This window comes from Marmota monax, unplaced genomic scaffold, assembly GCF_021218885.2.
Source record: "Marmota monax isolate L192 unplaced genomic scaffold, Marmota_monax_Labrador192_F-V1.1 WCK01_AAM20220418_F8-fsc00258, whole genome shotgun sequence".
Lineage (NCBI taxonomy): Eukaryota > Metazoa > Chordata > Mammalia > Rodentia > Sciuridae > Marmota > Marmota monax.
In genome coordinates, this window is record NW_026692172.1 from 1,210,303 (window position 1) to 1,233,994 (window position 23,692).

Below are 23,692 nucleotides of genomic sequence, written 5' to 3' on the forward strand. Positions count from 1 at the left end.
TTAACAGATTAAGTATATTTTTAAAGGAATGGATTCTTCTTAGCCAGTTTTCCAAGAAACAAAAAGAACATAAATAAACAGCTTTTGCACTCTAATAGAACCTACCACCCAGACAATAATTAAATAAACTTCCATTCTTAAAGAAATTCTTGAAAACCTTAAATTAATTGCTTCATACATAAATATGGAAGCTTCACTATTCCGTGGGAAAATACAGTTTGGTTTTTCAAGTGGCTTTGAAGTTATTTCAGGATGAAAGAAAAAAACTGTCTCTGAGTCAATTGCTGTAAGTTTGAAAAACAACAGCAAGTGTCTTGAAAGCTCATCACAAACAGTAAGGAATATGAAAATAGGACTCCCACAATACAGTTTCACAGAAATATGTGACAGGGCTTGAAGCAGATTAGCTTGTTGTGGTCTGGTTAAAACACCAAGAAATCTAGGCCAATTGCTTCTATTCAACCATTTCCATGAATGTAATGGAATGTCATGGATTTCTCTGCACAGTGATTCTGTTGTTGTTTAATGGTGCCAAGAGGGAATCAATGCTGTTTAAAGGAAGCTAACAGCCTTCTTCAGTCACCTACAAATAGGACAATAATACTGGAATCTCAAGCTGTTTTTCAGTCAGAGAAATTTGTGAAAGTGAGGGCAGAATGGGCTGTAATACAAGTGTATCAAGGGACAAGTCATAGCAATTAGAGGAAAAATGATAATTTTAATAAGTTCATGTATATGCATCCAAGGCATTTGTGTGAGCAAAGTAGCTCTGGTTAGTAGATAAATAATTCTTGAGTTTTCTCCCTTCTTTGTTACTTATCTACTCTTTCTAAAAGTGATGAGATTTCTTTCCAATCATGTCCCTTTAGTAGGAACAGTAATACCAATATATATTTTAAAATCCTTGTGACTAAAAGCCATATTTTATTACTGTGCCACGGAGCAAAGTACTTACAGGTTACTAGTTGCTCAATAAACACTTCTTGAACAGATGAGTGAAGCTCTATTTCCTCCTTCCTTTATTTCTTCCTCCCCTCCTCCTCCTCCTCCTCCTCCTCCTTCTTCTTCTTCTTTGTACTGGGTATTGAACTCGGGGATGCATAACTACTGAGCCACATCCCCAGCCCTTTTTAATATTATATTTAGAGAAAGGGTCTCACTGAGTTGCTTAGGGCCTCACTGAATTGCTGAGGCTGGCTTTGAACTCACAATCCTTCTGCTTCAGCCTCTCAAGGCACTGAGATTACAGGTGTGCACCACCATGTCTGCCTCCATTTCACATCATCAACCTAGTTAGTTAGGCCCAAAATACGTTGCTTGTTGATTGTCTCTTCTCTCTCAATCTCCAAAGTCAGACACAAAATCCAGTTATTTTTTTCCTTTGTACCATCTCTCAAATTATTCTTTTTGTAATCACCCATCTTACCTGTGACAGTCTGCAAGTATACAGTGAATTAGTTCTTCTTCTTATTCTTTGTTCACATACACTTTGTTCAACTTAGTTTACTGAAAGCCAATGGACTATAGGAATTAATAATTTTGTCTTCTTACCATTACAACATTTGTCAGTATATAGAATTTCTTCTCTATGATGGGTTCTGAGACTTTTTAAAAATTTCCATTATTCTTATTCTTTCCTGCTTAAATTAAATTTGTAAATACTAAGTGAAAATACTGAACTTTTCTTCTAAATTCTTTGATTCTTAAATGATGACTCTAGCCGGGCATAGTGGTACACACCTGTAATCCCAGTGGCTCGGGACGCTGAGCCTGGGGAATTGCAAGTTCAAAGTCAGCCTCAGCAACTTAGTGAGGCACTAAGCAACTCAGTGAGACCATATCTTTAAAAAAACAATACAAAAATGGCTGGGCGTGTGGCTCAGTGGTTAAGTGCCCCTGGGTTTAATCCCTGGGACAAAAAAAATAAATGACTCCAAACCAGGCACTGTTGTGCACACCTGTTATCCTAGTAACTCTGGAGGCTGAGGCAGGAGGATCACAAGTTCAAGGCCAGTCTCACCAACTTTCTGAGTCCTAAAGCAACTGAACAAGACCCTTTCTCAAAGTAAGAAATTAAAAAGCACTGTAGAGGGTTCTAGTGTTCTTCCTAGGTACTAAAAGAAGAGAATATTACTCCAGTCTGTTCATTCTCCCTCAGATGCCATAATGATAATGAAGATCTATCTATTTATCATCTTTCCATGTCTCTATCATTTATAAGTGTCTCCTATTTACTTCCCCCAAAAGAAATTTGAAGGCCAAATAGAACAATTCTAAAATAAGACACTTAAAAATGTTAAACATAAAAAATCAACAATATGCCCACTGCCGCAGTCTGGCTGGGCACAAAATAATGAGCCACCACACAGCTTGTAGATTCAAACAGCAACTCTTTATTCCCGAACTCACACCAACACTCTACAAACACGTTCTGGGGAAATCCACGTTCTCTGCCTAAATCCACCCCCACTGGGCTTCTGTCTCCCAAAAAATACTGTCTGAATCCCGTGAGAACTCAAGGGGAACTCAGGCAGCAGGATACGCCCTATTCCCAGCAGGAATAACCTTAAACCTGGAACCCCTAAACCCGGATCCGCCCTGGTCCTTGAGCAAGGTCACCTTAGATTCAATGTCACTGCAAAATGTCTTATTTCCACGAATCCTTCCACTAAGCAACATGGGGTACGCTGGCAAGGAAATTGTCATACCTACTTGGCTAATGGCTCCCAGCAGCCCACAATTTCAAGGGTTTTGTGTACCTACAGAAGCCCATTCATGGAATCAAGATTAAGATCTCCTGATGTTAAGGGAGAGCAAAAGAAGATTGTGGTAGGAACATGGAACAAGAAACTTGAAACACCAGAAACTAGTGAGGGAAAAACATTAATGTAGTTGGCTACTCAGCCCCATTATTTGAAAGCTCTACTATATGATCATCACACCTACTTCCTAAAGCAGCTGATCTGACTACCTTCTTTTGATGGAATAACAATATAGTTCTTTTCAATAAACAAGTCACTTCCTGATATTCAATCTTTATCCACACAATTTGAAATTGCCCGTGACCTGTTCATGATATTTGCCAAATTCTTATTAACTTATACTTGGACTGTCATGATATTCCTGACTTGTTTTCTTGCCTTCAGACTTGCTCCACCAATTTATTTGTATCTTATTTTCAGATTATGTAAAAAAATAATGTATTTCATCATAATCATTTCTAGTCCATTTGTCTCCTTTATAAAATTAGAAAAAAGTGTGTCTTCCACTCTCACATGGTTCTCTGGTTAAAAGGATTGCCTTTCATGAAGGAAAACTATACATCTTCCTGCAGGTGAAGAAGCACTGTGCTAAGGAGCACTTCTTGGCTTGAATTTCAGCTCCATGCACATTTCAGATTATTGTTACTCTTTTGCAGATTTTCACTGCATATAACCATATGCCATGGCCCTGGCTTTTTTTTACATTACTCCTCAGGGCACAACCTTTGTTGAGCTATCATGGCCTATAACAGTATTATGATCATTTGATTTTTCTTCTATACTACACACACACACACACACACTTTCACATTTTTACATTTAAAAGGAAAATATCCAGAATTTGCCAGAGAGCCACTTAAAATCTTAGATATTCAAACTATAACTACATTCAATAGTGAAACTAACATTTTTAGGGATGAATTTTTGGTTTCAAAGTTTTGCTTTTGCTGCAGTTAATGATATTTTCAGACAAAAGTCTGTTAAATAACTGTTGGTGAGCCCTTCCAATGTGGCCAATATCAATATCATGAAACCCTGGAAGTTTGTCTTTGAAATCTTTACCAATATTTTCTGAGCAATTGTCTGCATCTTTAGGCATTTTTCTTTTCTTCCACCCATGCCTAAAGCTACCCAACAAACACATTTTCATTACTTTTAAGAATTTAATATGTTAAAACTAGTATATTTGAAGATAAGTATAGGAAGAGAACAAGTCTTAACCAAAAAAGAATGTCTCAAAGAGTTATGTTAGTTATCTTTATGGGAGACATTGTCAAGTAGTCTTTCTGGTGACCTCACATCATTTCTTTTTGGTGACCCAATAAAGTTTGCCCTGATTCCCAAAAGGTTTCCTATTATTACCTCTTATATACTTGAAACAGACAACATGGCAGAACATAGCAGTGTGAGCTAAATAATTCAATATGGATTGGAAATATTTACCTCATTCAGCCAGTCTGAAAGTCATATTTGACTCACACATACACATGCATACACATAGAAAAAAATAAGGAAGAAGAAAGATCATGATAGAGTAAGATGGGTGTGTGCATAGCAGGAAGCTCACTGCATTTTTGACACATTCTTTTTCCAAGCACCATAGCAAAGACACATGACCTTTTATGTCTTTAGATGGAAGCAGCAGCCATTGCATCCATGGGATGTAATGATATCTGGAAGTGTAGTACTTTCTTCAAGTTTAGCAAACTATGGAATAGCTCCCTGATAGCCTTCAGAGTAGTCAAATGAACTTCCCCAAGAAGTAGATGCCTTGGAGGACTGAAGCAGGAAGAAGTTATGGTAAGGATGAAAATATGATGGATAGACAATGGGGAATCAATGTGTAAATAATGTTTATTGCTTTCTGTATGAATTTAGTAGAATTTTAAATACAATACAACTCACTTTTTAAATAACAAAGTAAAATTCTAACAGTTAAGCTGGGTTTTTGCATAGCCCACACTTTAAACTTTCAAAATCGACTGAAAAAAAAAAAACTATGGTAATACGTGGCAAATTAAAGTCAGATACTCTGTTCCTGATTGAAGAAGTTGTACAAATCATGGAAACTCTGAATTTATCAAAGCCAAACTTTGAATTTTCTTTGCCCACAATATCCTCTGAGGGGACTGCTTTCCTAAACAACTGAGTGATGCTGACGAACAGTTCTACCTCCCATTAGAGGTAAAGGATTTTGTTTTTTTCCTGTTTTGCTGAATAAACTACGTTACTTCCTCTTGTAGCTGTACAAGCCTGCAGTTCTCTACAGGATATCTGGGTAGAAAGGGTAAGGCTCTTGGCTTTCTTTTCATACATTCAAAAATAGAACTTAAAAGTCTCCGTGAATTGGAAACGACACTAAATTTCTGCTGCTTCCATTGAAAATGTAACCATGAATCTGCTAATATCTTACTTTGGGGGAATATATTGTTAAGAAGAATGGAGACTCCAGTGAGGTAATATCTATTTATAAGTGTAAGTGGTTAAAATGTTCACTGAAACTGCTGCATGCTTTGTGAAAGGAAATGAGGCTGTCTAGATAGAAAGCTCCTTTCTCTACAATTTAGTATGCCTTTGACAAAAACCAGGAGTCCAGGCTAATGTTAAACACTGCTCCTAACAATTCTGTGTCAAAATTAAGATTGTGGTTGATTAAACGCATTTCTCTTAGTGTGAGCTGTGGAGAAAAATAAACTTAAAATTTTAAAGCCATGGTTTCTATCAACCAAATTAAACAGCACTGAAGTAGTAAATATATTTAAATGCCTAAATCCTTTCACAAAATGAGACTTGACATGTTTTCTTGGATTGGGACATTTTCCATGCATGCCTTCTCGGGTGGGACCTGATGGCTTCAAATAGTACAAAAGGATTTTCATCAAGCCCTAGAAGCTAGCACAGCTGTCAAATCTCAGTGGGGCTGATTCTCAACTTACGATGAACATTTCTTTGGATGTATTTTTAATTTGAGAACATGGGAAATATTTTAAGAAGCGGTTCCAAGTATTTTGCTGTCGTTTTTAGAAGGAATTTCTTCCATTTTCCTTACTTGAAATAACAAAATATTTGTTCTTTTTTAAAGTTGGCTGACTTCACACTTGGAGTTTGATTCTTAAGTATGTAAGATTATTCACAGTATGTAAAAATATATATAATCCTAGAGAAGTTAGTGTAAGCCATACCAAGATATCAGTGAGACCTAGTCATACCACAACCTTTTTATGATACAGACAAATCAGTATATTTTTATATACTGAATTTCCTCAGATTAAAGTGTTGTAGATACTAAATTTTAGTAAAAGATGTGCCAGTGAAGTTTCTTCTGTGAAGTATCAGGATAAAGACTTTATTGTACTACTAGTTTTCCCCCCCCCAGAAACAAAATGTAATGAACAGCTGTAGACTACATGAGCATGACTCACAGGATGGCACTATCTGCATATTATGGTTGCCAAGTGGCACCATAATGTTAGATATTGAAAGAAGCTCTGCCTAATTTCTCTGACCACAAGTATAGGTGGGGTTTTCCTCCATGGAAGTGGTTCCAGAATAACTGAAACTTGGGTTTGAGACTGAGTATATGAAACCCAGGCAAGCTAAGCAGCTGCATGGTTCTGGGGACCTCCAGAAAAGCTGAGGTCAGCAGTACTCCTTGGACTGACCTTCCGCAGAAGTTTAGTTTTGGCGGGATTGTGAGGAAAGGACCTCCTTAGAGGACTTGAAATCTCTGGGTGGAGTTTTTTTCTTTCCCAGTCGGCTGTCCCTCCCCCACCCACCAAGCAAGTTTTCTGAGGAGGAGGCTGGTTATTCAACAAGCTTTCGAGACTGGGTGGGGGAAGGGAGAAGTTAATTATCTATGTATTTCTAACAGCAAAGTTTAGTCCAAAGCTGGTGCTTAGTAGGGACTAGTCAGTTGCTGAATTGTAGAGCCCTTGGGGAAGGGAGGGATTGCTGTTGGCTGACTCTGTGCTGATGTCTTGGTTTCTGCAGCTGTGAATGTGGGTGTCCTAGAAGGCGCAGAAAGGAATTATTCACTAGAACATGATACATTTTTCCACTTGGTCAAATTTATTGCTCAAGATTGGAAAAATAATACTTGTCCATAGTTTCTAGGGATATAAAATGATAACATACCACTAGAGTTAGACTTACAAATTGGCAACTGCTTAAGTATATTATTTTGATGTAGGGAAAATGCACCCACACTGATGTGTTTCCTAGTCCTGCCTGCATGCGTGCTTCTAACCAGAAATGATGTTATTAGTAATCTATTCCCAGAGGTTACTTACTGCCTCTCTGAATTCCTATTCTTGAAATGCAAATGCTCCTGTTAGTGGTATTAGGTTAAGCTAGTGAAAATTCAATGAATGCATTTATGAGCTAGATTTATCAGCCAGCTGTTAGATTTTCTCAAACAAGGAAGGCTGGCACTTCAAAAGGTTCTTAGTGATTGAAAAGGGGGCAAAGGAGTAAAAAAGAAAGGCATTACAAGATAGTGTAGAGGGAAATTTTCTGACTTCACACTTCCTGTCTACTTAATAAGAATGATATTTGCAATGTGTGTGTTCTATACCTGGCCAACAACCTGTGAACATACCTATGAAAAATCCAGAAAGTGAGCAATGCCTTTCTTTCATTTTTTTATAGTTATGTTCAGAAAAGAAATTTGCATCTTAAATGTAGTTTCAGATATGTTGCATATAATTTCCTGTGGTAATTTCTATAGATACATTTATTTTAATCATGCATTTTCTTTCAAAATGCATTACTAATTAATTAATAATAATTGTGTGCATTTATGAGGTACAATATGATTTTTATTTTTTTTAATTTTTTAATTTGTTCTTTTTAGACATATATGACAATAGAGTGTATTTTGATATATTTTACATACATGGAGTATAACTTCCTATTCTTGTGGATGTACATGGTTGTACATGATGTTACACTGGTCATGTATTTATATATGAGCATAGAAAAGTTATGTCCATTTTATCTTCTATCTTTCTTATTCCCATTCTCTGTCCCTTTCCTTCATCCCTCCTTGTCTAATCCAATGAACTTCTATTCCTCCCCTTATTGTGTGTTGGCACCTGCATATTAGAGAAAACATTCGGCATTTTGGTTTTGGGGATTGGCTTATTTCACCTAGCATGATATCTTCAGTTCAATCTATTTACTGGCAAATGCCATAATTTCATTCTTCTTTATGGCTGAATAATATGCCACTGTTTATATATACTACATTTTCTTTATCCATTCGTCCATTGAAGGACACCTAGGTAGGTTCCATAGCTTAGCTATTGTGAATTGAGACACTAAAAATACCAATGTCCCTGCTTGACTATAGTATGCTGATTTTAAATCCTTCGGGTATATACCAAGGAGTGGGATAGCTGGGTCAAAATTGTGGTGCCATTCCAAGATTTCTGAGGAGTTTCCATAATGCTTTCCATAATAGTTGCACCAATATGTGGTCCCACCAGCAAAATATAAGTGTACCTTTTTCCTCACATCTTCACCAATATTTATTGTTACTTGTATTATTGATAATTGCCATTCTAACTGGAGTGAGATGAAATCTCAGTGTAGTTTTAATTTGCATTTCTCTAATTGCTAGAGATGTTGAACATTTTTATATACTTGTTGATTGATCCTATTTCTTACTTTGTGAAGTGCTCATTCAGTGCCTTTGACCATTTACCTGATTTTTTTGTTATTATTATTATTATTATTTTGGTGTTAAGTTTTTTGAGTTCTTTATATATCCTGGAGATTAGTGCTCTATCTGATGTGTGTGTGGTGAAGATTTTCTCCCATTTTATGAACTCTCTCTTCACATTCTTGTTTCCTTTGTTTTTAAAGAAGCTTTTTAGTTTGATACCATCCATTTATTGATTTTTGATTTTACTTCTAGTGCTTCAGGAGTCTTGTTGAGGAAGTTGTTTCCTAAGCCAATATGATGAACAGTTGGGCCCAATTTTTCTTCTAGTAGGTGTAGGGTCTCTGGTCTAATGCCTAGATCCTTGATCCATTTTGAGTTGAGTTTTGTGCAGGGTGAGAGAAAGGGTTGAAATTCATTTTGCTACATACAGATTTCCAGTTTTCCCAGCACTATTTGTTGAAGAGGCTATCTCTCCTCCAGTGTATGTTTATGGGGCCTTTGTCTAGTACGAGATAACTATATTTATGTTGGCATGACTCTTTGTCCTCTATTCTGTACCATTGGTCTTCATGTCTGTTTTGTTGCCAACACCATGCTGTTTTTGTTACTATAGTTCTGTAGTATAATTTAAGGTCTGGTATTGTGATATCATTTCCCACTTCACTTTTCTCACTAAGGATTGCTTTCACTATTCTGGGCATGGAAGACAATTAATATATACATAACATAACCAACTTATCATTTTATAACAAGAATATTAAAATTCTATTATTTTGTAATTTTGTAATATGCAATACATTAACTGTGGTCACTTAAGCATTTCTTCCAGAAAACATAAAAATTTTTGCCATTTTATCAACATTTTCCTTTTCCTCACCCCTCCCCCAGCCTCTGGTAGCTGTTTGCTTTCTATTCTGTTTCTAAAAGATCACCTTCTCTTGGTTCCACATATAGGTGAGATAATTCAATATTTGTTTTTCTTTACCTGGCTTACTTCATTTGCATGTTGTGTCCCACTTCCACTTACGTTGGAGTAAATGGGAGAATGTCTTTTTTTTAAGTCATATAGTATTGTTTTCTGTATCTATGCCACTTTTTCTTTATCCATTTATTCACTGATGGACATGTAGGTTGCTTTGATAATTTGGCTATTATGCATAATCATGAAATAAACATCAGAGTGTAGATATCTCTCCAACAACTGATTTCAATTCCTTTGAAGATATATACAGAAGTGGAATTGTTGGATCATATGGTAGTTCTATTTTTAGCTTTTTGAGGAGATTCTACACAATTTTCTAAAATAGCTTTACTTATTTACAGTCCCACCAATAATATTCAAATGTTCCCCTTTCTAGTCAGTTTCTTCTTGCTGGCTTTAGATTGAAGCAATGCTGCTGCATTTCTGTGGGCAAGTAAGAGAGTTCAGATTGGGTCTGCACTTAACAATCATACTTCCTGAATGTCACACTTGAGAGTAAGCTGTGATGAGAGATTCAATTCAACTGCTGAAAAATGACCACATGTTTTCCCAGAGAGGCTTCTGCAGGTTTTGCAACTGAATTTCCTAAAGTCAGAGGGTGACATTTATGACAAACAAAGTCAAAGTGTAAACCTATTTCTTAATTATGGGTGAACATTTGTGAAGATGAATGGCATAGTCAAAATTTGACAGATCATAAGATGATTTTCTCCATAGTATCTTATATATGAAAAACCTGAGATAAGTCCTTTTTTATTAGTTTCCTCATTGAGTCAGCTGGTTGTGCTTTAAGACATTTCACCAGGGCATCTTTTGTAACTTTTTACTTAGCAATATTTTTAGTTTTATGCATCTGTAAAAATGGTACAGAGGCCCTGTGTTCTATTCACCAGTGATCAGCTTTCCCCAATGATAAGACTTTATAAAACTATAGCACATTATCAAAATCAGGAAATTGATCGTAATACTCTTAACTAGACCACAGACATTAGATTTCCTCAGTTTTTAGATGCACTCATACATGTGTTTAGTTCTATACAATTTTTTCACATGTATATATGTGTATGACCAATAGCATAACTAAGATTTAGAATTCTTTCATCATCACACACAAAAAAGTCCTTCCCCTTTCTTTACACCAAAACCTACCAGAATCTCTAACACCTTAAAAATGTTTGACATGTTCTACATCTCTGATTTTTTTTTATTTTGAGTACATTATGTGAATGGAATTAAACAATAGTTTAATTCCCTTGTATTTCCACATACATTTTAGAATAAACTTGCCTATTTTCTACAAAAATATCTCCTGTGGTAATGATAAGAGTGATATTAAACATGTTTGTCAATTTGGGGATAATTTAAACATTTACTTTATTGAATCCTCCAATAGGGACACATTATGCTTCTCTATTTTGTTATCAACATTTCTCATTTTTCAGCATTCAATTCTTGTACATATTTTGTTATATTTCCACCTGAGTAATTCTTGGTTTTTCTTTGAGCTTTTATAAATGGTATTGCATTTTCAATTTTAGCTTCTACATCTTCATTGTTAATGTAAAGAAGTAAAATAGATTTTGTGTTAACATATTATCTTACAACCTTGCTAATTTATTAACCTGAGAGATTTTTTTGGTAGATTACCTGATATTTTCTAGATGTGAAATTATTTTTTAAAAATTGGGGTGGCCAGGCATGGTGATGCATGCCTGTAAACCCAGTGGCTCCGGGGTCTGAGGCAGGAGGAGGATCATGAGTTCAATGCCAGCCTCAGCAAAAGCGAGACACTAAGCAATTAAGTGAGACCCTGTCTCTAAATAAAATACAAAATAGGGCTGGGGATGTGGCTTAGTGGCAGAGTGTTCCTGAGTTCAGTTCCCAGTACCTGCCCCCCCCAAATTGGGATGGTTTAATTTTTTTTTTTCATTTTGAATTTTCCCTTTATTTTTTCTTTGTCTTATTGTAATGGCTAGAACTTCCTGCAGTATCTTCAATCAAAGAGGTAGAAGTGCAGTGAATTTCTGTACATTTTTACTGAAAAATCTTTTTAGTCTTTCCCCATTAAATATGATGCTTAGTTTTTAAGAGAGTCTCTGTCAAGTTAAGGTAATTGTCCTTGATTCCTAGTTTGATTTTGATTGAATGGATATGGGATTTTGTCAAATGATTTTTTCCCCATTAGTTGATGTGTTCACGTAGTTTTACTCCTATAACATTTTAATATTGTGAATTACATGGTTTCATTTCAAAATATTGAGTCAGTCTTGTATTCATAGAAAAATCTCACTTGGTTATGTTGTATAATTGTTTATATATCACTGAATTTAATTTCATAGTATTTTGAAGATTTTTGCACATATAGTCATAAGAGATATTGTTTTGTAGTTTCAATTATTTTTGTAATGCTTTTGACTGGCTTTAGTATCAGAAACATATTGACCTCATAAAATGATATGGGGAATATTCCTTCTTCTTCTGTTTCTAGAAGTAATTGTGTAGAATTGATGTTTTTTATTATTATTAATTAGTTGATAGAATTTATCCATGAAACCATCTAGGCCTGAAAATTTATTTTTTGAAGTATACAAAATCTTAGAAATTCAGTTTTTTTTAAATAGTTACAGAACATTCAAATTATCTATTTTACCTGGAATGAGATTTTTTAAGGAATTGCTTTATTTCTTCTAAGTTGTCAAATTTATGTGCATAGAACCACTCATAATATTCTCTCATTAACCTTTTAATGTTTACAGAGTCTATAGTCACAATCTTTTCTTTATTCTTCATGTTGATAATTAGTGTTTTCTTCTTTTTATATTTTAGGCTTACTGAAGATTAGCAATTGTTGTTTACCTTTTAAGGAGATTGGGTTTGAATTTGATTTTCTTAATTGTTTTTCTTTCCTATTTCATTGACTTCTTATCTCTATTATTTCATTCCTTCATGAAACAATTTCATTGAAATTGTTAAAATTTATTTTTTCTCCAAATTTTTAGTTTTTTTGTAATGAAAGGTTTTATTATTTATTCAATACCTCTCTTCTTTTCCAATATAAATATTCAATGATCTCAATATTCCTTTAAGTAATCCTTTAGCTGCTCCTCTTATATTTTGATATGTTGTATTTTTCAATTTTATCCAGTAAAATATAGAGTTTTATTTCCCTTGGAATTTACTATTTGACTCATGAAGTATTTAGAAATGTGATATTTAATTTCCATGAGCTTGGTGAATTTTCTGTTGACATTGAGTCTGAACTCTAGGATATTAGTGATTATTAGTACAATTCCTAACTTAGTCTTTTTAAAAAATATTTTTAGTTGTAGATGGACACAATGCCTTTATTTCATTTATTTATTTGTATGTGATGCTGAGGATTGAACCCAGTGCTTCACACGTGCTAGGCAAACGCTCTACCACTGAGGTACAACCCCAGCCCACAACTTAGTTTTTAACTTGATTGCATTATTGTGAGAGAACAACCTCTGTATTTCAGGAATTTTTTACTTTTTAAAACAGTTAAAATTTGTTTTATGGTACATAAAAAGAATGTGTGCTTTGCTCTTTTTTCTTTAATATTAAAGAAAACCTGTTTCTTAACAATATTTCTAACACCAAATGTGTATTTTCTACACTAAACAATTATCTAATTATCTATGGGCACCAACTGGGTATCTCACAATTTAATTCAATTCTGGCACTACCTATCTGGACTTAGACCTCACAAGTTAGGAACTCTGTCCTATTAGTCTGCTTCCCATTTCAGATGCCAGTCACAAGTGACAAATCTCCAGGTTACTCATACTTTAGTCTGATTTGGCAGCAAAGTTTTGTTTCCCACAACCTACTACTCAGATTTGATGATTTGCTGCAATGCCTCACAGAACTCAAGGAAACAACACTTATATTTACTGGTTTATTGTAATGACTATTATAAAAGATACAAAAAATAACTAGATGAAGAAATACATAAGGAAAGGGCAGGAAGGGATCTGAGTACAAGAGCTTCTGGGCGCACAGAACTTTGGGGTTGCTACCCTCTTGGCATATAGATGTATTCAGCATTCTAGAAGCTTTCCCAAATGCTTTGTTTAGATTTTTATGTAGGTTTTAGTAAGTATGCACAACTGATTAAATCATGGGCAACTGATGATTGAACTTAGTCTTCACCCTCTTCATTCTCCAGAGGCTTTTGGTGATAGGTTCAGGGATAAGAGCTGAAATTTCCAATCCTTTAGTCACATTATTGCTTTTTTCTGGCAATCAGCCCCTATCCTGAAAGATTTAGGGTCCTATCAAAATTCAATTATTTAGCATAAACTCAGGTATGGTTGAACAGTGTTTATTATGAATAACCAAAGACATTCCTCTTACCTTTTTCACTGGGGAATTCCAAGGGTTTTAGAAGTTCTGTGCCAGAAATTGAAGGCAAAATCCAAATATGCATTTTTTATTATATCACAATGTTACATATGTGTACAATTTTGATTAGATCCTATGGGTTGATGTTGATGTTCATGTCTTCTACTTGTTTGCAGATGTCTCTGTAGTATTATTATAAATTGTAAAGAATGTTGAGGTCTCCAAATGTAGTTTTGGATAATTGTCTATTTCTCTTTTCAGCTGAATCTAATTTTGTTGTATGTGTTTTAAAGGGTTTTTTCTTACACATTTAAAATTTCAACATATTTTGGGTAGATTGATCCTTTTCATTCTTATGTAATGTCTGTCTTTATCCCTATAATTTTGTTTGTTCTAAAGTCTACCTCAGATTGATAAATACAATCCAGCTTCTTTCTTTAATTAATGTCTTCATGGTATATCTTCTCATCTATTTCTCTACAACGTGCCTATGCCATTATGTTTTACATAAGTTTTCAAATTTTTCCCTATCACTTCAATTTTTACTTTTTATTTGAAGTAGTAATATAACTTTTCTTTCTTTTTTATTTGTTCTTTTTGGATATACACGATAGTAGAGTGTATTTTGACATATTAGACATACATGGAGTATAATTTCTCATTCTTCTGTTTCTACATAATGTGGAGTTTCACTAGTTGTGTATTCATATATGAACATAGAAAAGTTATCTCTGATTCATTCTACTGTCTTTCCTATTCCCCTTCTCCCTCCCTTCCCTTCATTCCCCTTTGTCTAATTCAATAAACTTCTATCCCCACCATTGTGTGTTAGCATCCACATATTAAAGAGAACATTAGTCCTTTGGATTTGGGGGACTGGCTTATTTCACATAGCATGATAGTCTCTAGTTCCATCCATTTACAGGCAAATGTCATAATTCATTTTTATTTATGACTAATATTTCATTGTGTATATATATCACATTTTATTTTTTATTTTTTATTGTTCTAATTAGTTATACATGACAGAAGAATTCATTGTGACACATCATACATAAATGGAGTATGACTTCTCATTCTTCTGGTTGTAAATGATATAGAAATATACCAGTTGTGTAATCACATATGCATATTGGGTAATAATGTCTGATTCATTCTACTACACTTCATACCCCCATACCCCCCCCACTTCACTCCCCTCTGTCTAATTTGAAATATAGCCCCCAACTTTTAATTAGAATTAGCATCTGCATATCAGAAAAAAAAAATTTAGCCTTTTGTTTTGGGGATTGGCTTATTTTACTTAGCATGGTTTTCTCCAGCTTCATCCATTTACCTGTAAATGCCATAATTTTAATATGAGTCCATCCCATTTATTGATTATTGATTTCACCTCTTGTACATTAGGAGTCTTTTTATGGAAGTTAGTACCTAAGTCAACATGAGGAGATCTGGGCCTTCTTTAAGGCTGAGTAATATTCCATTGTATACATATACCACATTTTCTTTATCCATTCATCTGTTGAAGGGCGCCTAGGTTGGTTCCACAGCTTAGCTAATGTGAATTGAGCCACTATAAACATTGATGTGGCTGTATCACTGTGGTATGCTGATTTTAATTCTTTGGGTATAAACAGAGGAGTGGGATAGCTGGGTCAAATTGTAGTTCCATTCCAGGTTTTTTGAGGAATCTCCATACTGCTTTCCATAATGGTTACACCAATTTGCAGACCCACCAGCAGTGTATGAGTATACTTTTTTCTCTTCATCCTCGCCAACATTTATTGTTACTTGCATTCTTGATAATTGCCATTCTGACTGGAGTGAGATGAAATCTCAGTGTAGTTTTAATTTGCATTTTTCTGATTGCTAGAATTGTTGAACATTTTTTTATTTATGTTGACTCTTCCTATTATTTCTTTCATGAAGTGCCTTTGCCCATGTATTGACTACATTATTTTTTTGGTATTAATTTTTTTAGTTCTTTACATATCCTGGAGATTAATGCTCTATCTGAGGTGAAGGTGGCAAAGATTTTCTCCCACTCGGTGCACTCTCTCTTCATATTATTGACTGTTTCCTTTGCTGAGAAGATTTTAATATGAGTCCATCCCATTTATTGATTTTTTATTTCACCTCTTGTACATTAGGAGTCTTTTATGGAAGTTAGTACCTAAGTCAACATGGGGAGATTTGGGCCTACTTTTTCTTCCATTTGGGACAGGGTCTTTTGGCACCTTCATCTAGTATGAAATAACTGTATTTATGTGCATTTGTCTCTGTGTCTTCTATTCTGTACCATTGGTCTTCATGTCTGTTTTGGTGCCAATACCATGCCATTTTTGTTACTATGTCTTTGTAGTATAGTTTAAGGTCTGGTATTGTGATGTATCCTGCTTCACTTTTCTTGCTAAGGTTTGCTTTGGCTATTCTGGTTCTCTTATTTTTCTAAATAAATTTCATGATTATTTTTTCTAATTCTATGAAGAATGTCATTGGGATTTTAATAAGAATTGCATTAAACTTGTGTAATGCTTTTGGTATTATGGTCATTTCGACAATATTACTTCTGCCTATTCAAGATCATGGCTGATCTTTTCATTTTCTAAGGACTTCTTCAATTTCTTTCTTTGGTGTTTGGTAGTTTTCATTGTAGATGTCTTTCACCTCTTTTGTTAAATTTACTCCAAAATATTTTTTCCCCAAGGCTATTGTGAATGGGGCAGTTTTTCTAATTTCTCTTTCAGTTGATTCATCCTTTCTGTATAGGAATGCAATTGATTTATGGGTGTTAATTTTATATGCTGCTAACTTGCTGAATTTATTTATGTGTCCTAGAAGTTTTCTGGTGCAGTTTTGTTTTTTGTCTTCTAAATATAAAATCCTGTCATCAGCAAAAAGGGATAGTTTGAGTTCTTCTTTTCCTATTCTTATCCCTTTAATTTCTTTCTTCTGTCTAATTGTTCTGACTACAGTTTTCAGTACTGTGTTGAATATAATTGGTAAAACAGCACATCTCTGTCTTGTTTCAGGTTTTAGAAGGAATGCTTTCAGTTTTATTCCATTAAGAATAATGTTGGCCTTAGGTTTAGCATGTACAGCTTGGGGTATGTTTCTACTATCCCTAGTTTTTCTAGTGTTTTCAACATAAATGGTCGCTGCATTTTGTCAAATGGATTTTTTTTTGCATTTATTAAGATAATCATGTGATTCTTTTCTTTAAGTCTATTGATGTAATGAATTATGTTTATTGATTTCTGTATGTTGAACCATTCTTGCATCCCTGGGATGAAACTCACTTGATCATGGTGTAATAACTTTTAAATAGGTTTTAGTAAGTAATGCCAGTAATTTTTTAAAATAATTTTTGTGTCTATGTTCATCAGGGTTATTGATCTGAAGTTTTTTTTTTCTTGATGTTTCTTTGTCTTTTCTTTCTCTTTCTTTCTTTCTTTTTTTGCATCAGGGCAGTACTAGCTTCATATATGAGTTTCTTGTAGACAATGTATAGTTGAATGTGATAGAGTAACAGGCCATGATGATGTCCTCATCCTAATCCCAGAATCTGTACATGTTAATTTACATGACAAGCACACATTTAGAGTAATCCTGAATTAATCAAATGGATCCAATGTAATCCATGGACAAGGGTCTTTATAGATGGAGGGGGAAGCAGGATAGAAAGCATATAGATGATAGAGTGAGACAGATACAACTGGCTATTGTTAACATTGAAGGAGAAAAGGAGTCATGTGCCAAAGAATACAAAAAGTGTCTAAGAAGCTGGAAACAACAAGATAATGGAATCTACCCTACAATCTTCAGAAAGGAGAAAAGCCCTACCATCATCTTCAATTTAGCCTTTTAGGATGCACTTCAGACAGTTTTTATTGACATAATTCACATACCATAAAATGAATTTTTTAAGTTGGTTAACTCAGTGGCTATTAGCGTATTCATATTAATTAGTATATTCATAGAGATCTGAAACTACCATCATTATATTATTTTAGAATGTCTTCACCATCACAGAAAAATCATGTATTGATTAGCAATTACCCTACACCCTTCTGCCTTCACTCTCTGATAAATACTAATCTAATATCTGTATCTATACATTTGCCTGTTTGGGACATGTCATATAAATGGAGCCATAAGATGGTCACTTTCTTACTATATGCTCACATAATAGAGGGAGAACTCTGGTGTCTCTTCCACTGCTTGCCAGTGTATCAGTTCCATATTAGGATTCTACCCTTAAGAACTCATTGAACCTTAATCACCTCCTTAAAGACCCTGTCTCCAATATAGTCACATGAAGGGTTAGTATTTCAACTTATGAATTTTGCTGGAACACAATTCATCTCATAGCAGTACTTAATTACTTTCTTAGTACTGAATAATATACTATTGTATGGACATATCACATTTTGTTCATTCATTCTTTAAGTGATGGATATATGGATTATTTTTACTTTTGGCTATTATGAGTGATGCTGCTGTTAACATTCATGTATGAATTTTAGCCTAGACAATGTTATCAATTCTCTGAGTACTTAGACGTAGAATTATTGCATTATATGTCAACTCTATATGTAACATTTTGAGGAACCACCAACTTGTTTTCCAAAGTATCTGCATCATATTATGATCCAATCATCAAATCTTCTCTAATATTTCTTATTGTCTGAATTTTTAATTTTAGTCATTCAGAGGTACAAAGTGTTAACTCATGTTTTAAAAAGTATTAATAGTTGTAGATGGACAGAATACCTTTATTTTATTTATTTATTTGTTTGTTTGTTTTTGTGTGGTGCTGAGGATCAAACCCAGTGCCTCACACCTGCCAGGCCAGCACTTTACCACTGAGCTACAACCCCAGCCCCTGAAACTCATGGTTTTGATTTGCACTTCTCAGGGACTAGTGACATAGGGCATTTCATATGCTTATTGATCCACTTTTTTACATTTTTTGATAAATGTATATTCAAACCCCTTGTTCATATTGAAATGTGATTGTGTTTTTATTGTTGAATTATAAGAGATTTTTTATGGTATATTTGTACGTAGATTTAGCCTAACTTCATTGATTTCATTCCCCAGTACTCCCCTCCTCTTTACTTCTTGATATATATATATATATATATATATATATATATATATAAAATTACAATTCACTAAGTAAAAATAATATATTAATAGAAAGGAGACCAGTAGAGTAAAGGGATTAGGGAGAAGAAGGAAAGAAGGGCACAAGGTCATACTGAAGAATGAGATTGATCAAATTATGTTATGTGCATATATGAATATGGCATAATGAATCTCACTATTTTGTATTATTATAGTGAACCAATAAAAAGAAGAACACTTTATTTAAAAACATATTTTGGATACAAATGCCTGATCAGGCATATTATTTGTAAGTATTTTCTCCTAGTATGTAGATGTGTTTTCACTTTATTGATGATTCCCTTTAAAGTAGAGAGGATTTTATTTTTACACTTGATGAAGACCTATTTTATCTATTTTGTCTATTTTTTCATTGCTCGTACATTCAGAAGGGTATTTAAGAAAATATTTTCTAACCCCAAGGCCACAAAACTTACTAAAATGAATTTTTCTAGTATTATGAAAACACACACACACTCACACAGGTTTATTGTCAGAAATTGGTTTCCTTTATTGTCAACAGTGGTACATCCCTGTAATCCCAATAACTCAGGAGACTGAGGCAGGAAGATCACAAGTTCAAAGCCAGTCTCAGCAATTTAGTAAGGACCTAAGCAACTTAGTGAGACTCTGTCTCAAAAATCAAATATAAAAAAGCCTGGGGATATGGCTCAGTGATTAAGCGCCTCTATGTTTAATCCCTGGTACCAAAAAAAAAAAAAAAAAATATATATATATATATATATATATATATATAATTTACACAATTGTGTGAAAGGCTAGCCAATTCCTCCAAAATCCATAAAACAGGCTGCACAAAGAACAAGTTGGCTCTCTTTAGTGCAGGCTGATGCTGCTGTTACATCTTGAACATGTAATGTTCCCCAAAAGCCCATGTGTTGTAAACTGTTCCCCAATGTAGCAATGTCCAGAGTGGGTTTTTTAGGAAATAATTGAATTATGAAGGCTTTAACTTTAGCAGTGAATTAATATATTTGATGAATTACTAATTATTAATTAACAATGATTTTAATCGACTACATGGGATTGGTGAAATTGTAGGCTGATAGTGCATGGTGGGAAGAAGTTGGTCACTGGGGGAGTACCTTTGGAGAATGTATCTTGTCCCTGCCCCCAACTCTTTCCCTGCTACCTGACTGCCATTTGCTGAGTAGATGTCCTCTTCCACACCCTTCTACCATGATATTCTGCCTTACCTAAGGCCCAAAGCAATGGAGCCAGACAACCATGGATTGAAATATCTGAAACTGTGAGCCAAAATAATTCTATCCTCTTGTAAGATTTTTCTCCCCTTTTGGTATTTGTTATAGCAACACAAAGTTGACTAATGTAACTCCTCTCCAAATGTGATATTTCTTCTTTTATGAGGATGCCTCAACTCTGCTCTTATGGCATTAAGGCTCACTGAGTCAGGTTTCTCCAGAAAATCTAAAATAATCTCCCTTGAATGATATCAGCAAAATGGAAGAGTCAGAAGTAACAACCTTCATCAAGGGCATTTGCAAATTTTTTTAAAAAAATATTTTTTTAGTTGTTGATAGACCTTTATTTTATTTATGTATTTGTATGTGGTGCTGAGACTCAAACCCAGTACCTCACACATGCCAGGCAAGTTTTATAATTATGTCAAAATAAATTCTATTGCCATGTATAACTAAAATGAACCAATAAAAATGGCATTATTACTGCCAACTATCAAAAAAGGCAATAATAGAAATTTTCAGGTTACTATCTGTCATGAATATAGGTGCAAATATTCTCAACAAAATACTAACAAAACGTGTGCAACAGCATATTAAAGTGATCATACACTATGATCAAATTGGATTTATTCCTGGGACATAAGGATGGTTTATCACATGCAAATGGATAAATATGATTCTACATTGATAAAATGAAACACAACCTACTTTATTATCTCAACATATGCAGAAAAGGTTTTGAAAAAATGCAAAATTACTGTCATCATAAAAGCTCTAAAAATAGGTGTAAGAGGAATATACCTCAATCCAATAATGAACGTATGTCACAAGCACACATCTAACATTATACTCAGTCTAATGACAAAAAGTTCAAATCTTTTTATCTAAGATCTAGAACAAGATAATGATGCCCACTCTCATCTCTACTACTCAATGTAGTACTGTAAATCTTAGCCATAGCAATTAAGAACCAAAAGAAAAGGAAGAAAGAAAGAAAAATGAAAGAAACAACATCAAACTCAGCCTGGAAGAAGTTAAATTGTCCCTATTTGCACATGACATAACTTCTATATGAAAAATCCTAATAATTCCACCAAAGAAATTTTAGAAACACTAAATGAATTCACTAAAGTTACAGCATACAGAAACAACATAGGAAAATAATTAGTGTCTTTATTTACTAACAACAAACTATCCAAAACAAAAAAGAATAAAACCAATTTAATTTACAATAGCATCAAAATATTTAGGAATAAATTTAGTGAAGGAGGCCATGTATATGTGTGTTTGTGTACACAATTCATATAAACTATAAACTATTGATTAAAAATAGAAGATTACACAAGTAAATGGAACAAAATGACATGCTCACCAGTTGATATAACTAATATTGCTAAAATGTCCATATGATCCAAGACAATCTACAAAGACAGTGAAATCCCTATCAAAATTCTAAGGTCGTTGTCACAGAAATAGCAAAAGTATCCTTCCAATTTTATGGAACCACAAAAGACTCCCAAATAAACCAATCTTGAGGAAAAAAATAAATAAAGCTGAAGGTGTCACACTTCCTAATTTCAAAATCTATTACAAAACTGTAGTAATCAAACCAGCAACATACTGGCAGTCAATGAATCTTTGACAAAAGTATGAAAGACATACAATGGACAAAGGACAATCTATTCAATAAATGGTATTGGGAAAACTATGTATTAACACACTGAATGAATTATAACTCTGACCTCATCCCATATGAAAAAGTCAATTCAAAATGGATTAAAGACTTAAACATAGGCCAGTAAGACACGTATTCATTCACTTAAGCTGCCCCAGAAGCTAGGGTCTTCATTTAGCAAAGACCCTGTGCATCTTCTGTGCTGAAAGCCACACAGGACCTCAGTGGTTCTGAAGATTGCTGGGGTCCTCCTGCTACATTTTTTCTCCTGTAGGAGAACCTGTAGTCAGAGGAGATCCACCAGTTTTTGTGCTCTCCTAAATTGCCACTTCTTAATTATAATCCAAAGCTCTTGCAGGGCTACTTTCTTCTACAGAGTGTAGCCAAATTATTGTTTGTGTGTGTATGTCAGGGGGTGAGGGCTGGGACCTCCTAGCCCACTATCTTAATGATATCCTCATTGCTGATATTTTAAACTGTCTCCATCTACTATCCATTCTATATTTCCCTTTCTTTGGCAAGTGCTCCATCTTCGTGTGTACCCCTCATTTCTTGTGTAATAACCCAAATTTTTATTACTAAATGTTCTAGGCCATTAACAGTTCTACCTTAATTTGGTTGCTATAGTTTTTCAGTGACTTTACTCACAGGATATGGTAGTATTAAAGGCTCCTTAAGGAATTTCTTGAGTTGCAGAATATTCTTCCCTACTCCCATATACGCTTCTTTACCTCCATTTTCTTTTCTCTCCTCCATTTTGTAGTAGCAACCCAATTTTCTCTTTGTATGCAGAATCGATCATCCCTCTCAGGAAAGTAGGTTTCTAATTTGCCTGTTGATTCAGATAGATGAGGAGCTCAAAGTGACTGGGTATTAATATTAATTTCAAGATCAGTAGAATAATTGTCATGTCCCTGCTGGAAATATTCTTCCTATGGGAACTAAGACTTCCAGACCAGCAAAACCTAAGGTTGTAAAGATGGGAGGCAAAATTTTGCTATTGGACAACTAGAGGTAATAATGAGTGGTTCACTTCTATTTCCATTTCTCAACTACAGAACTTATAAATCCTGTATATGAGAGAAACATCAAGGACACTAATTTAGAGCACATGCAGGCTCTTAGAGGGTGTAGCTCAAGGCTTGCTGGTTGCTGTCACCAACTCTTCAAAAGGTCATTGTATTTTAAAAGGCCATCTGACCAGCTACTTTAAGATAATTTCAAACCCAAGAAGAACAGTGAATTCCATGATCCTGAGCTCATTGCTCCATTTAGTTTTGCCAATGATATGTTTCCTTTTGTCAGAGACCTACTATGTGGAATGATATGGCAATAGAATCATATAATGTGTTCTGTAAATAAATATCATAGTTTTGGTAGAAACACTGCAGGGAGGGGAAATCCATACCAGAGTAACTGTCTACTTCAGTAAAAAGGAAGTGCTTCCCTACCCATGATGGGAGTTAAACAGTCCTGCCACCAAGTAGCTGGATCATCACTCTGAAATTGGTGCCCTATCATGTACTCATTACTGGTCTCTATTGCTAGCATATTGGGCACTCACTATTGGCTGTAACCATATCCGTCTTGGTGTTTGGAAATACATGTTGCATAATCTCATCTCTGCCATCTTGGATACTTTGTTCAAAAGCCCATTATGCAATCAGGTATGGCTGGTACAAGAAGTTGACTGGTATCCGCAGAACTCATCCTCTTATGATTATTAAAATCACCCTTCATACTGAGGTTACATTGTGGTGAGCATTTACATGAGACACAATTATCTTCACTTTCTTTATCCATTCAGAGAATTCTACTCAGGTATTTCTACCCAAAACCTAGTTACCAATT

General features: G+C 34.5%; 1 protein-coding gene across 5 annotated transcripts in view; it reads left to right on the forward strand.

Moving 5' to 3' along the window:
- The first annotated feature begins 4,815 nt into the window (after window positions 1-4,815).
- LOC124077360 (putative P2Y purinoceptor 10) overlaps window positions 4,816-23,692 on the forward strand; it is a 38,398-nt gene continuing 19,521 nt past the window's right edge. For 2 of the 5 annotated variants that reach the window (XM_058572441.1, XM_058572445.1), the window contains exon 1: window positions 5,056-5,218. The gene's annotated coding sequence lies outside the window, so the exon portion shown is untranslated. The other 3 variants (XM_058572443.1, XM_046421696.2, XM_058572446.1) reach the window with 3 other exon arrangements.